The sequence below is a fragment of the Pleurodeles waltl genome, chromosome 9, assembly GCF_031143425.1.
Source record: "Pleurodeles waltl isolate 20211129_DDA chromosome 9, aPleWal1.hap1.20221129, whole genome shotgun sequence".
Classification (NCBI taxonomy): domain Eukaryota; kingdom Metazoa; phylum Chordata; class Amphibia; order Caudata; family Salamandridae; genus Pleurodeles; species Pleurodeles waltl.
Window position 1 is genome coordinate 979,437,919 of NC_090448.1, and position 13,719 is coordinate 979,451,637.

General features: G+C 43.6%; 1 protein-coding gene across 1 annotated transcript in view; it reads right to left on the reverse strand.

Annotated features, from left to right (window-relative positions):
• ESRRB (estrogen related receptor beta) overlaps positions 1–13,719 on the reverse strand; it is a 205,923-nt gene that overhangs the window by 32,107 nt on the left and 160,097 nt on the right. The window lies entirely within an intron of this gene.

The window sequence follows — 13,719 nt, forward strand, 5'->3', positions numbered from 1 at the left end:
CAGGTAGATTTCCCTAGCACATTATTATAAATGCCACTGACTGTATCACACTTATAATATGGCAAACGGGACCGTTGCCATGTTCGTGATGGAGTATTCCAGGGTGTTTACTTATTGCTTTAAGAGACATTGAAACAGTAAGTCTGTGCTTTTGACTCACTAGCCACATGATAACCACCAATCTTGCATTTATGTTTTGTTCATTTTCGTTACTTTTTGTAACCTGATTATTAGGCTGCTTCAGAGTGCTTACGGAACAGTAAGTATGAAATTTGGGGCCTGAATTAGACCTTGGTTGACGGGTTACTCTGTCACAAACGTGACAGTTATTCCGTCAGCCATATTACAATTTCCATAGGATATAATGGAATCGTAATATGACGGACAGGATATCTGTCATGTTTGTGACAGAGTAACTCCATCTGCCAAACTCTAAATCAGGCCCTAAATTGTATGCACACAGTATCACACACCAATGAGAATGGAAAGAGATCTAGCTGAAGTGGTCCTTCTGCCACACATTGGCATCTGCTGGGCAAGAGAATCAAACTTCTTTCTAGAACTCCCCACCAAGAGTACAAAGAGTGGAAGGCAGGTTTAGTTTAGCATAATCAGCTTCTGACTTCCATGCCCAATGAACTGATTTGCACCTTGCTCGAATAAGTCAATGAGACGTCTCCACTCCTAAGTAGAGACGTCTCCACCTAAAATGCCAACTGTTCTCTACAGGCCCCCACCCTTCTATAACGTATTAAAAAGGTCGAGACAAAAAAGGGCTTAAGTTACCCTTTCATCCACAGTTATAGCACCAGTCCGGCAGCTCTGTCCAGCTTTGTCAAAGAAGAAGAAAAATAGCAGTACGGCTTTTTCCCAATGCGAGGGCTGAAAAAACACAGCACCCAAACAGGTATACATTTCTCTTGTGCACTGATTTTGAGAGGCTCAGGCAAAGTGGCAGTTTTCTGTCTGGGCATTTCCCGGGTCCTAGCAATAGGGCAATTTTTAAGCCATTTGTTGCAATCTTCTGCTCTTTAGTGGCCTTTTTGGTGTTAACTGAAGACTGCTGCCTATACTGGCTTTAATATCGCAACAGACCTGTGAATTCTACAAACATTCATAGCAGCAGACCTATTTGTAGCCTGTTCAAAGACTCAAGCAACTGAATACTTTTGACATCTCACGCCTGTTTTGCCATACAGGCCAAGACACTCTGGAGCAGATTACAAGTCAGACGGAGAGGTATGTCTTTGGGAGATAGGTTTGCATAATCACACTGGCACAGTATTCACCTCAATTGGATTTTCCGGGAGTAGGAACACTTTATTAACTGGAAAATGTGGATGGTTAAAATGGCATGAGGATCGTGGAACAAGTGTAGGCCACTCTAGCCAGAGCCCTACCCCTCACTCGACCTCTTCCTATGGCACATGGGGAACACTGAATCATCACCCGACGTGTCATCATTCCCCATGACACCCTCCCTACTCCTGATACACATAAACCCCCTGCTCCCAGTTACCACCAGGTCAGAACAGGTGATAAACCAGAACAGATTTCTCCCTGAAATGGAGACTCTGCATGCGGATTTGAATTTGGCAATTCAGAGTCCACGTTATTCCCCATTTTGGTGTCAAAGACTCAAAACTGCCAGATTTAGGTGAGAGATACTAGCCACAAATGGTAATTGCAGCCATTGGGTATCCTCACACTTAAATATAGTTCACTAGTAATCGGGCCTTTGAAAGAAGTATAGAAATGGGTATCTTGCACCAAAGATCATCAGACTCTCTTCATCCCACTGCATTCTTAGTTAACTTTATTTTCATGCCAGTTAAAGAAATAGCTGGAGAGATCTATAAATAACCTGCAGATCAGGATTGAAAAAAATCCCTGACTGTTAGTCAAGCAGTAGTAGCGTCTGTTAATTACAGCACTATGAAATGGTAACATATGCAGTAATTATGACTATAATGAAATACATTAGCATTAGTCATTTTGTTATATTATTATAATTATTATTATTATTGTTTCTAATTGAATCACAATAGTGTGCTTCCAAATATATCTATTTTCTCACTAGCTGGTCGGATGTCTGTATCTTCAATTTCCATAATGGTGGTTAGGTCCTGAGAACCAGGGCAAGGAGAGCTCTCCCCTGGACTCTGAAGCACCCACCGTTGGTAGTAGGTCCATGTGTGTCCCAGCAGTGTATTTGGGAGGGTTTTGTGGAACACAGTCTCAGGCATGGACTCCTGGTGCTGAGACAAAGCACCTTCATCAAACAGGACTGTAGCAGAGACACTGACGACCAGGAGAGGCGCAAGAAAGAATCAGAGAGCAACACGAGAGACAGATTAGAGTAAGAGAGATCACAACCTAACTGCAAACGTTTCCAGGAAGATATAGGAGAGGAGAAATCGAGGGCTGACACTGTTGCACAGGGGAGAGAGTCAAGGTCTTCGGAATAGGGAATTACAACTCCTGCAAAATACTGCATTCCTGCTGTTGCCCTTCCTCCAGACATTCCACCAGTTACAAGCTAGAGATATATCTGGGTGGGAAAATGATGAAAAATAGGCCATTTTCTTTGGAACGGCCGTATTGCTAGATTCCAGAATTGCCGATACCTGCAGTATAGGTAATTCTAGGTGTAGTAATTCTGCATCTTAATCTCTGCCCATTGGAATGGAGCCCTGAGTGGAATGAGGTGAGGTTTGTGACCCATAGAAAAGCCAAACAGTGGTGCAAACTGCAATGTATGTCTGGAAAGGGCTTTTTATGCCTTAGTGAGGAATCCCTTGGTCAGTATCCCCAATACCTAAGCCAAATTTACTTTCTCCACCTTGTGTTTTAACTGTCCAAGAACTGGGTAGATATAATTCTCAAACAAGCTCATATGCTATGGGAAAAACTTCTGTTCAGGAGCTAAATGAATGGGCGCGAGCTGGACTCTCAAAGGGTGTACAAAAGAAGATGGGTCTGATGGCTCCGACGACTAATTAATCCAGCGCATTAATTTACGGTTTACCTTATGCTCACAGGTTCGATGCCTGGTGAGTCCACTCCGCATTTCACCCGCCTGAGGTTGATAAAATGAGGACTATCAGGTTGGGTAACAATAAACATGTTTCTCCTCACCAAGGCGCCTCTAAAGGTACATTTGCACTTTATAAGCACACGTTAAAGCATACGCAGACTTTCTGAAAGTGGCCTAAGCTCACAGAGTACTTACATCATTCTGCCAGGGGACACTTTCACTAAACCTCAGTGGCTATGTATATCTTATCTCCCATGAGACAGTTGATTCATGATGACACCAAACATAGCTAGGTTAATTCTTATATTGCGCACTTCAGCTTAACCTATCACATTTGCCTGCGATTTCCTTTGACTGTTCTCCTAGGTGATTTAGGGGCAGTATAGGACACGACTTTCGTGTGCAAACCCCAAAACTTTCTAGAGTTATCCAAACACAGCAATTCTCTCAGAAAGTACTGGGCAAGGCATACGTCAGGCATGACCATCTAATTTTCTTGCCAATCAGATGTTCACCCTGTGTACAGTGTTAGCCACTATGAGAACTATGAGAGAAAGAGGCCCTAGTTGTGAGTGCCGAGTTTGGGACGTGATAATTATTACAGCTTTTAAAATCCAAAACAACGAGTATGGGAATTTAAAAGATATAATACGTATCACCTATTACACGTTGCGCCCCTTAAAATGGGGCATACCATGCATTTTGGTAATTTGCAGACCAAAATCTTCATGCCATTTTCGCAGCTGAATTTAGGCAGATCAATGGAACAATCTATTCATAATGAAGCTCTGAATATAGCATCTAAAATTGTGAGTATAACATCAAGGAGTTTGACGAGAGAAGGCAGTGACTAAGGAAGCTGCAGAAATCTGAGTGCAGGAAGTAAAGGAAATGTAAAACAAGCATTTACAATGCAATGGGTCTCGCGTTTGATCGAGTTAAAGCTACTTGCGTTGTAAACTCTTAACCAGACTTTTCCTGCCACATAAACTGAAAATGAAAAGTAACACAGTTTCACATAAGCGAGCCGACTGCTGCCATGAGTGCAAAGCAGACACAAAAAAGGAAACAGAAGTTCACTCGCAGTGAAACGTATGGGTAAAAGTGAGATCGCACTGCTTACGAAACAAAGAGAAAAGGTATTTCAGAAACCATACCACAACACGGAGCCTCATATGTTTTCAGTAGTTGGCCAGTGCGCTTGAGGCGAGTTAAACACCGGAAAAGGCATGACGTATGCATGCCTTTCACTAATTAAATCAAGCGAATTCTAAAAGGCAAACCCACAAACCCACCAAACTGATGGGCGTGACATGGGCATAGTTAAAATCCCACAGAGAGATTACACTAAGGGCAGCGTGCTTTGTGTGCTCAACCCTAAAAAGAGCTCAGAGAGAAAGAGGACTTTATAGATTATGGCACTTGCAGACAGAACTGAGAAGAAAGAGCAGTGAACTAATGTAGAGCGCAGAAATCCGTGTGTCCTTTGTTGTTGACTGTGTTTTCTGTTAATATATGTATCTCTGTGAGAAATGTTTATCTCAGTTTGCTAATTTCACAGGGTTCCTCTATGTCTTTAAGGCAGTTTCTATTTCTTTCTAGGACCACATGTGGCCTATCTTGTTTTGTGCTGTGTGTGTAGGTCGGTGCACGTCTGTCTATTTAAGTTCTTCATATAGTTAGTGTGTTTGTGTGTGTTTCTGTTATGTGCCTGTATGTTTGGTTATGTGCTTCCCATAAGCAAGATGTGTGTGACTGGATGTTTCTCATAGCTTATGTGTGGGTGACTGGTTGACTCATAATTTAGGCATCTATGTTGCGTAAATGCTTGATTGTCTTTCTATGTTGTCATAGTTTTTGTTTATGTTGGTATGTGACTGTGTGTCTATTTGTGTGCTCCTTGTAGTGTATTTGTGTGTAAGACTGTGTCTTTCTATTAGTTTGTGTGTAACTGTCAGTGTCCACATATCCAAGTGATTTTCATGATTTATGTGTCTGTGTATGTTTCTCAATTTTGTGTATGTGCTTCTCATAGTTTATGGGTCTGATTCACAAAGAAAATAAATTACTTACCTGTAACTTCTGTTCTGCAGTATTGGTATTTTGCATAAATTCACATGCTTGAGTCATCCCCGTCATTGAAATGGGAGTCCCACGGTACTTTAACATAGCAGTTCACATCATTACCATAGGCCCTCAATGACAACGAGCAATGTCTTTGCTAACCTATCTATTTCCTTTTTTAAAAAAAGGACCAAACCTAAACTCTAACCAATCAAGTCACTGCATCCTCTAGAACACTCCCAAGACACTCCCAAGAGAGGGATAATCTCTCAGATTTTCGAGCACAAGTGTAAAAATTAATTACAAGCTATAAAGGCAGCCTCTCAGGGGAGGAGAGTGGGTCTTATGTGAAGCTATGAAAGATAACAATACTGGAGAACTGAAGTTACAGGTAAGTAACTTATTGTCTTCTCCAAGATTGGAATTTCATAGATTCACATGCTTGAACCAGATTAGCAAGCAGTAAGTGGAACATTTGTCCAAAGTGTATTAGCGGATGGTGGGTATTAATATGAAATATATATATATATATATATATTTTTTTTTTTATTGATAATTGCAAATTACAAAACAAAGAACAACAAGAATGGCCCGCCAGTTGTAAATACAGGTTGTATCGATGTGCAGCCCTCCCCTGACATAAAGTAAGATCTATTCAACAGGACCCAAGTTCAGCCTCGCAAAGCATCATGGTTCTATACTGTCCGCTTCAGCAGAGTCCGCCAGCCTTCTCGGCAGTACGATCCCCGCAAGAAGTCCAGGAGAGGGGCCTTTTTAGCAAGTATTGTGAGGCCAAGACTAACAACAGAAAGAGAACAATGAGAAGAGAAAAGGCAGGCAGAGTACGCGCACAGGAGCGCCCAACCGCTAACAGCTATGCACTCAACCCGGTGCACACGTCCTCCACATTCAAGGTAATATGAAATATATTTTTAAGGTGACATGAATATAGTAATATATATACTTCGCAGCGCGGCAGCTCGCACTTTGTGAAAATATGTGGCACTGACTTGAGACCAAAGGAAAGAACTTTGAATTAGTAGTGAGTGTCGGCTACCATGAATCTGAGGAACTTGCGGTGTTTGGGGTGAATGGGGATATGAAAGTACGCATCTTGCAGATCCAGGGTTGTCATACAATCTTTGTGGTTCAGGAGCTTGAGAACATCTGAAAGAGTGATCATGTGGCAAGCTTGTTTCTTCAGGAATTTATACGGTTTCCGTAAACCTAGAATGGGTGTCCATTCCCCTGATTTCCTTTTGATTAGAAAATACAGAAATAGAAACCTATTCCCCTCTGGGATTGAGGAACTCTTTCTATTGCTCCTTTCTCCAGCATGATGCAGGCTTCCTGACGTAGTAAGTGAAGATGAGGTGGGTGCGCAGCAGAGTTGTTGGTGGTCATTTGATGAACTCCAGAGTGTGTCCGTGAGCAATAAGATTTAGTACCCACTTGTCCGATGTTATGCTTTGCCAACGGTGATGATAGTTGGAAGTATGTGCATTCAGTTTTAATTTGGAAGTGGTGTTAGCCAGCACTTGAAACAGGTCCCTTTGTTCTGCTGGAGTTCTTCATACATTGTTTATGATAAGCAGATGAAGGTGGCTGTCTATATACTTGCAACTGAAAATAAGGCCTATTTTGCTGGCACGGTTGCTGAAATGTTTGATAAGCACCTCTATATGAGGAGAGGCTTTTCTCTCCAGCTCCTCTGGAGGGAGCTTTTCTGAATTGTATGGTACCCAATGCCGGACTGTTTCTGTATACACTTTTATTGTCTGTAGTGCTTCATCAACGTCCTTCCCAAAAAGTGCTTGCCCGTCAAAGGCCACGTCTAAAATCTTCATCTGGACTTCCAGCCTAAAAGAGGAACACTTTAACCATCTTTGTCTCTGTAAAGCTGCAGCTCCTGCAAGCTCCTGGAATCCAGTCAATGCTGTATACATAGCGCAGTCGATTATTTGGGAGGATATTCTTTCTTCTTCTTGCAGCAATTTCCCAGCTTCTGCTCTCTTTTCTTTGGGTATGTGTTCCATAAAATCCCCAATGTCAGACCATATTTGTCTGTCACAACATGCCAGGATAGCCAGAGTGTTGGCTGCTCTTTCTGTAACTGCAGACATTGTGATGAACTTCTTTCCTATGTTGTCTAGGCGCCTGCTTTTTTCTCAGGTATTGCCGAAATATGTGTTGCTGGATTTTTGGAGCAGCGTTGTGCCGCTTGAGTAGTTACAGAATCCACCCTTGGGTGACCCACTAAGCAGGCTGGCGCGTCCTCAGGAGCCTTGTACTTCTTGTCTATTCTTGGCAATACTTAAACCACTTTAGCTGGATTTTACATAATTTTTACTCCTTCCTGTCAAATATAATCAATTATCAGTATAGCCCTTACCGATTTCCTTTGAAGTTCTTTGTAATCATACAGAAAGCAGTCTGTCTGCTTTACTGACATAGGGAGATGGAATCTGTCAGCAGCCTTTTGCATGATTGCATGAAACTCACCAATGTCCTCCAGTGGAGAATCTACTGGATGGAAAGGTGGTGGGGACGGTGTTGGTAAAATGTATTCATCCCACTCATGGTGAGAATGAGTGTCCTGAATTTCACCTTCCTCATGGCCATCACTAGATGAAGAAGGATCATCTCTAGGAGGGGCAGCAATGTTAGTTACTGGGGACTGGGGACATTCTTGGTGTAACCGGAGGAGGAAGGTGCACTGGAGTTGTTGGTTGTTGAGGAGGAGGCAGAGCTGGTACCTGTTCTGCATCCAGTTGGCAAGGTGCATAGGGGTACCTAGTTTGGTAATCCTTCAACATTTTTTGTAAATCTTACAGTAATGTTAAAGGTACTTGTACTAAGCCTTGAGGCACCTGAGGTTGCTCATGCAATCTATAATGCTGTGAAGGGGAGGGTCTACCAGCGTATCTTGGCTCTTGATAGTAGTCACCATAATATTGGTCAACATCATCATCGTCCTCGTCCAAATCTCTGCATTTTACCCGAAGCTGTGACGAACTACACGCTGTCCCAAATGGACCCTCATCGTTATCAGAATCGCCTATATCCAAAAGGTAGCTAAGAGGATAAGGAGAAACCTTGCTGGGAGAGGTATGCTCTGGTCTAATTATCTTTTTTGACATCTTGATAATGGTTAACGGTGTTGTCAACAATGCCATTGACGAGGGTTTTAGAATTGTAAGCGGTGGCAGCTTTGTAACTGAATCTGTCGTCAACAAGGATGTGGTCAGTGCCATTGATGGTGGGATTGTCGACTGTAAGGATGTCAACGGTGGGGTCATCGATGGTGGAACTGTCATCAGTAGAGTCGCCAAAGGTTATGTTAACAATGATGAAGTCCTGTTATTGGATGGTACCGTTGTTGGTGGTAATGCTTGCGATGTAGCAGGGATAGTTGTCGACGAGATCGTCATCCGAGCGAACGTTGACAGTGTTGTCTTCATTGTAGTCAATTACGTCATAGTAAATGTTATTTTACTTGTCCTCATCCTTGTCGATGGTGCCGTTGATGATGCTCCCATGGACGAGAACTTCAAAGTTGATTTTGGTGTTGACGGTTCTGAATACGGTCTAGAAGAGGTGACAGACTTTCTAGATGGAGTAGAAGGATCGGATCTACTGTGACTAGCCACATGCCTTCCTTTTTCGTCCTTATGATCAGACGTTTTTAAGGCCTTCTTTGAAGACTAAGGTTGTTCCTCAGAGAACATGTTTCTCTTTGATTGTTTCTTGTGAGGAACAATAGAGGAGTCAGAGTCCTCTCCAGAACTGTTATGGAAGGCTGAGATTTTTGTAGCCATAATAGGAGTCTACATTCTCGATCTTTTAGAGTCTTTGACAGACATTTGCAGCAAATCTTACAGTCCTTCACTTTGTGGTGAGGATGAAGGCAGTATATAAATTCTTATGAGGATCATCAACATGTAATCTCTTTTTTCCCTATGTAGTACAGGATCGAAATAATCCTTTTTTAGGTGTGTCAGCCATATCCAATCTGAACTCGGTGCAATACCTAAAATCTGAAGAGAAACTGTGCAGAGCCCAGTGAGACTCCCTCTCACACAACGTGCAGTAAAACACCTGAGGGATTCTGCCTCTCTTGGGAGTGTTCTAGAGGGTGCTGTCACTTGATTGGTCAGTGTTTAAGGTTCGTCCGTTTTTATTAAAGAATTGATAGGATCAAAGCGTTGCTCTTTGTCATTGAGGGCCTATGGTAATGATGTGAACTGCTATGTTAAAGTACACTGGGACTCCCACTTCGACAACGGGGATGAATCAAGCATGTGACTCTATGACAGATCCAATACTAGAGGAGCTAAACGTAATTTTACTAATGCTTTTGTATTGACAAACAAAGAGTTGAATAGTAATAGTAAGTTTATGACTGCGGACATCCTTAGTCAGGATGGAGAACTCCTCACATAAAAAAGATAGGCCTGTCCTAGCTTTTCATGTGCAGAGTTCTCCACCCCAATTGCAGATTCTCTGCAGTCGTAAACTAATGATATTAGGTACTCCCGCACAGTTTCCCATCGACATTGAAGCAGTCCATCTCACCGGACCCACTTTGCAAGTGGTTTGATGACTAGGGCAAAAAGGAGAGGTAAGAGGGGGCAGCCTTGCCTTGTGCTGCGCTTGATATTGAAAGGAAGAGATAGTGCCCCATTTACCCTAACATGTGCCCTATGTCCCTGGTATAAACATTTATATATCTGAGAAAGAGGGTGGCGAGTAAGCTAAACATGAAATGTCACTGTCTTACCAGATTCCATGAACCGGTGCCCTGTGGCAGCCCTCGGGCAGGGCCTCCATGTCTCCAGCTAGTCACAGATCTCCTGAGGTGTTTTGAAATTTTTTTAGTTTTGCTGTTATGTATAATCTTCATTTTCACCAGGAACAGGAGCATGGATGTTAAATTCATGGGTTTCAGTATCTGCTTTACAAATGTGAAAGATCTATGTAGCTGCTGGCCCTGTATAATCAGGGCATATGCTGATTAGTGTAGCGTGTTGAGTCAATGACATTGTCTGTTTTAAGAGAGATTATCATATTATTGCATCCTTAGCTGCATAGTTTAAGTTATGGGTAATTATGGGACTGGGAATGGCCCTGGGAGGGAGGCCTTGCTGCCAAAGACTGGCGAGCTCCTTGAATTGTAATGCAACTGGACAATGCCTCTGTTGGGACTCACATCCTCAGCTAAGTGGTCAAGAAGTGTTCTGAGTCGGACCTCTCAGTGCTCTTAGAGAAGCCAACAAGTCAGAGGTTGTCCCTTCGTGACCTGCACTCCACATCTTCAACTCTTTATTTGAGGCGGCCCACTGTGTGCTTCAGATGGGTGACATCTGTGTATACTGTTTGCACTGAACCCTCTGTTGTTGAGATTCTAGTTTCTATCTCAGTAACCCATTCCACTGTGTTCCTCAGGTCATGATACCGAAGTCCCACTTAAACTCCTGCTCAACAGACTTGTGCCTCTATGGTCATTTGGGTATCACAAATGACTTTAAAAAATTGTTCTGGGGTAATCTGTGCTTTGGGGGACTCATTGGGACTGGTGGCTCCCCACTGTAGATTTGGGAAATGCATTGATCTTACTTTTCTGAACTCACCATCAGCTGTAATTTCCCCATTATGTCCACTATGTTGGATCAAAGGAATAAGGAGCCAGGTTCGCACTTGCTGTAACCGCCCTGCCATAAAACAGTAAAGGGTGCTCGTTGAGTCCTTGGCTGCGGTTCGGGTCCTTGCAAGCCAGGGAACTCGCACTGCCTCAGTTGCAGCACCAGATCATGTGGGTTTCATTTTGAAAGGAGCGGCCTTGACGAGATCCTTTTTAGATATGGCCGGGGTACAGCCGGTGCAAGTTTAATTCCGACAGGTCCGAGGGATTGTGAGAGAAATAAAGATTGCTTGACGGAGCCCTTCAGCCATACGCCATCTCGTGCATCCATCACACCTCCTGTAGCCATTTCTCATGTCCTACAAGTTAAGACTCATTGCAGCTACAGAGTACAATACAGTCTGATATCCTGTCAGACCTAACTGTTGATGCCAGGACGTTTCCTAGTTACTTGGCGTTAATGCAATGACACAAAAGCCTTATACCTGTCTTAAAAAGAATGACACATTTTGGACTTTCTGTTTATTGCACGTGATAACACTTGCAGCCTGATCTAGATGTTCTACCCCACACCACCTAGTAAGAGTAAGTTGTGATTGTTCAAAATTGCCACCCTTTGAAAGTCTGGGTGAATGGTTGTGGCTTTATATGTCTTAGTTAGGGCTCAGCCTCTCCTGCCGTACAGAAGCGAGCGTCCATTGTCGGGTCTCTGTTTTAGAGTTTCGTGCCCCTCTTCACATTTACCTGTATTAGGGTGACCACCCATACGTAAATTTCACGGACTGTCCGTAATTTCGCCCTGCCGTCCGTTGTCCGTGATGAAAGTCGTAACGGACGGCATTTGTCCGTAATTTTAACCTTTCACCTAAAGGGCAACGGAGGCAGGGCGAAATTACGGGCAGATCATTTTCCCCAGCTGGACTGGAAGGCAGGGAGTCTCCTGTGCTCTGAGGGAGGGGCAGACGGATAAGAATCAGACCTTCTTGCCAGGGGGTCTCCTTCCCTAAAGACATGCAAATGTGCCCAACTGGTAAATCTGAAAATACAAAGGGGCTTGAAAACCTGCATTTACTTTACTAAAAGGAGTCACTTGAAGTTTTCTGGTGGCAAAGATATTTCTTTTAGAGAGGTATTGTAATGGTGTTCCAAGGTGAGCTGTGGAGTGTGAGGTTTTAATGGAGTGTTATAAAAATGTTTAGTACTAGGTATAAACTGTATATTATTAAAATCTGTATTTGAGAAGCCCTTTTTTTTATTTAACCGAAATGTATTTGCACATTTTGTAGCAGCCTTTATTATGATGTAATTGTATTTTTCACAGTTCTTTCAGGTACCTCGGTACCTCATAGTACTAACAAACATTGGCAAAGCCAATAGGTCTCATCTACGAAAGAGTTATTGGCTTTGCTAATGTGTTTTAGCCATAAGCCATGTTACACACCAGAGTAGCTGCTGTTCAGCATGGCCTAAAGTTAGTGGCATAGTTGTGTGGAGTGGAGTAGAGTGGCATAGGAGCAGTGGCGTAGAGCCCAGTGGTGCAAAGTACTGTGCAGTGGGGTACAGTGCAGTTGTTTAGAGTGCGTTAGCGTAGAGTGCAGTGGTTTAGAGTGCAGAGGCATGGAGTGGCGTGGGACAGAATAGAGTGGCATAGAGTGCAGTGGAGTAGAGTGGCATACAATGGAGTAGCAGAGAGAGCAGTAGTGTATAGTTGTGCAGTGGCATGGATTGCAGAGTAGACTCACGTTGCAGGGAGTGCAGTGGCGTAGTATAGAGTGCTGCAGAGTAGAGCAAAGTGCTGTAGAGTGGAGTGATGCAGAGTAGAGTGGCATAGAGTGCAGTGGCATACAATGCAGTAGTACATAGTACATTGGTGTATAGTACAGTGGTGGAGAGTGCAGTGCTGCAGGGTAGAGTGTCAGTGCAGTGAGGTAGAGTGGAGTAGAGTGGCACAGAGAGCAGTGGCGTAGAGTACAGTGGAACAGAGTAGAGGGCAGTGGCGTACAGTGCAGTTGTTTAGAGTGCATTGGCGCAGGGTGCAGTGGCATAGAGTGGCATGGAGTAGAGTTACATAGAGTGCAGTGGAGTAGTGTGGCATACAATAGAGTAGCAGAGAGTGCAGTAATGCAGAGTGGTGCAGTGTCATAGAGTGCAGAGTAGACTCATGTGGCATAGAGTGCAGTGGTGTAGAGTGGTGCAGAGTGGAGTATTGTAGAGTGGTGTAGAGTACAGTATAGTGCCTAGAGTGCAGTGGCGTAGAGTGGTGTAGAGTGCAGAGTTGCAGAGTAGAGTGTCCATGCAGTGGTGTAGAGTGGTACAGAGAACAGTGGCATAGGGTATAGTGGTGCAGAGTAAAGGGCAGTGGCATACATTGCAGTTGTTTTTGAGTGCACAGGTGTAGAGTGCAGTTGCATAGAGTGGCATTGGGCAGAGTAGAGTGGCATAGAAGGCAGTGGAATAGAGTATATTGGTGCAGAGTGCAGAGTACAGAGCAGAGTGGTGTATAGTGTCAGCCAGTGCAGTGTTGCAGAGTGTCAGCTTGCAGTGGTGTAGAGTGCATTGAACTAGAGTGCAGTGGTCAGAGTGGTATAGAGTACAGTGGCGTAGAATAGATTGTTTCAGAGTAGAGTGCAGTGGCATTGAGTAGAGAGGTGCAGGGTAGAGTGCAGTGGCATAGAATGCAGTGGCACAGAGTGCAGTGGCATAACGTAGATTATTTCACAGTAGAGTGAGGTGGCTTAGAGTGGAGAGGCGCAGGGTAGAGTGGAGTTGCATAAAGTGGCATAGAGTGTGATGGCATAGAGTAAAGTAGTGTAGAGTGCCGTGGCATAGAGTGCAGAGGTGCAGAGTAGATTATAGTGATGTACAGTGTATTGATGTAGAGTGCAGGGGCATAGAGTTGAGTGTTACAGAGTAAAGGGCATTAGCATAGAGTGTATTAGCTTAGAGTGCAGTGGCTTACAGTGCAGTGTTGCAGAGT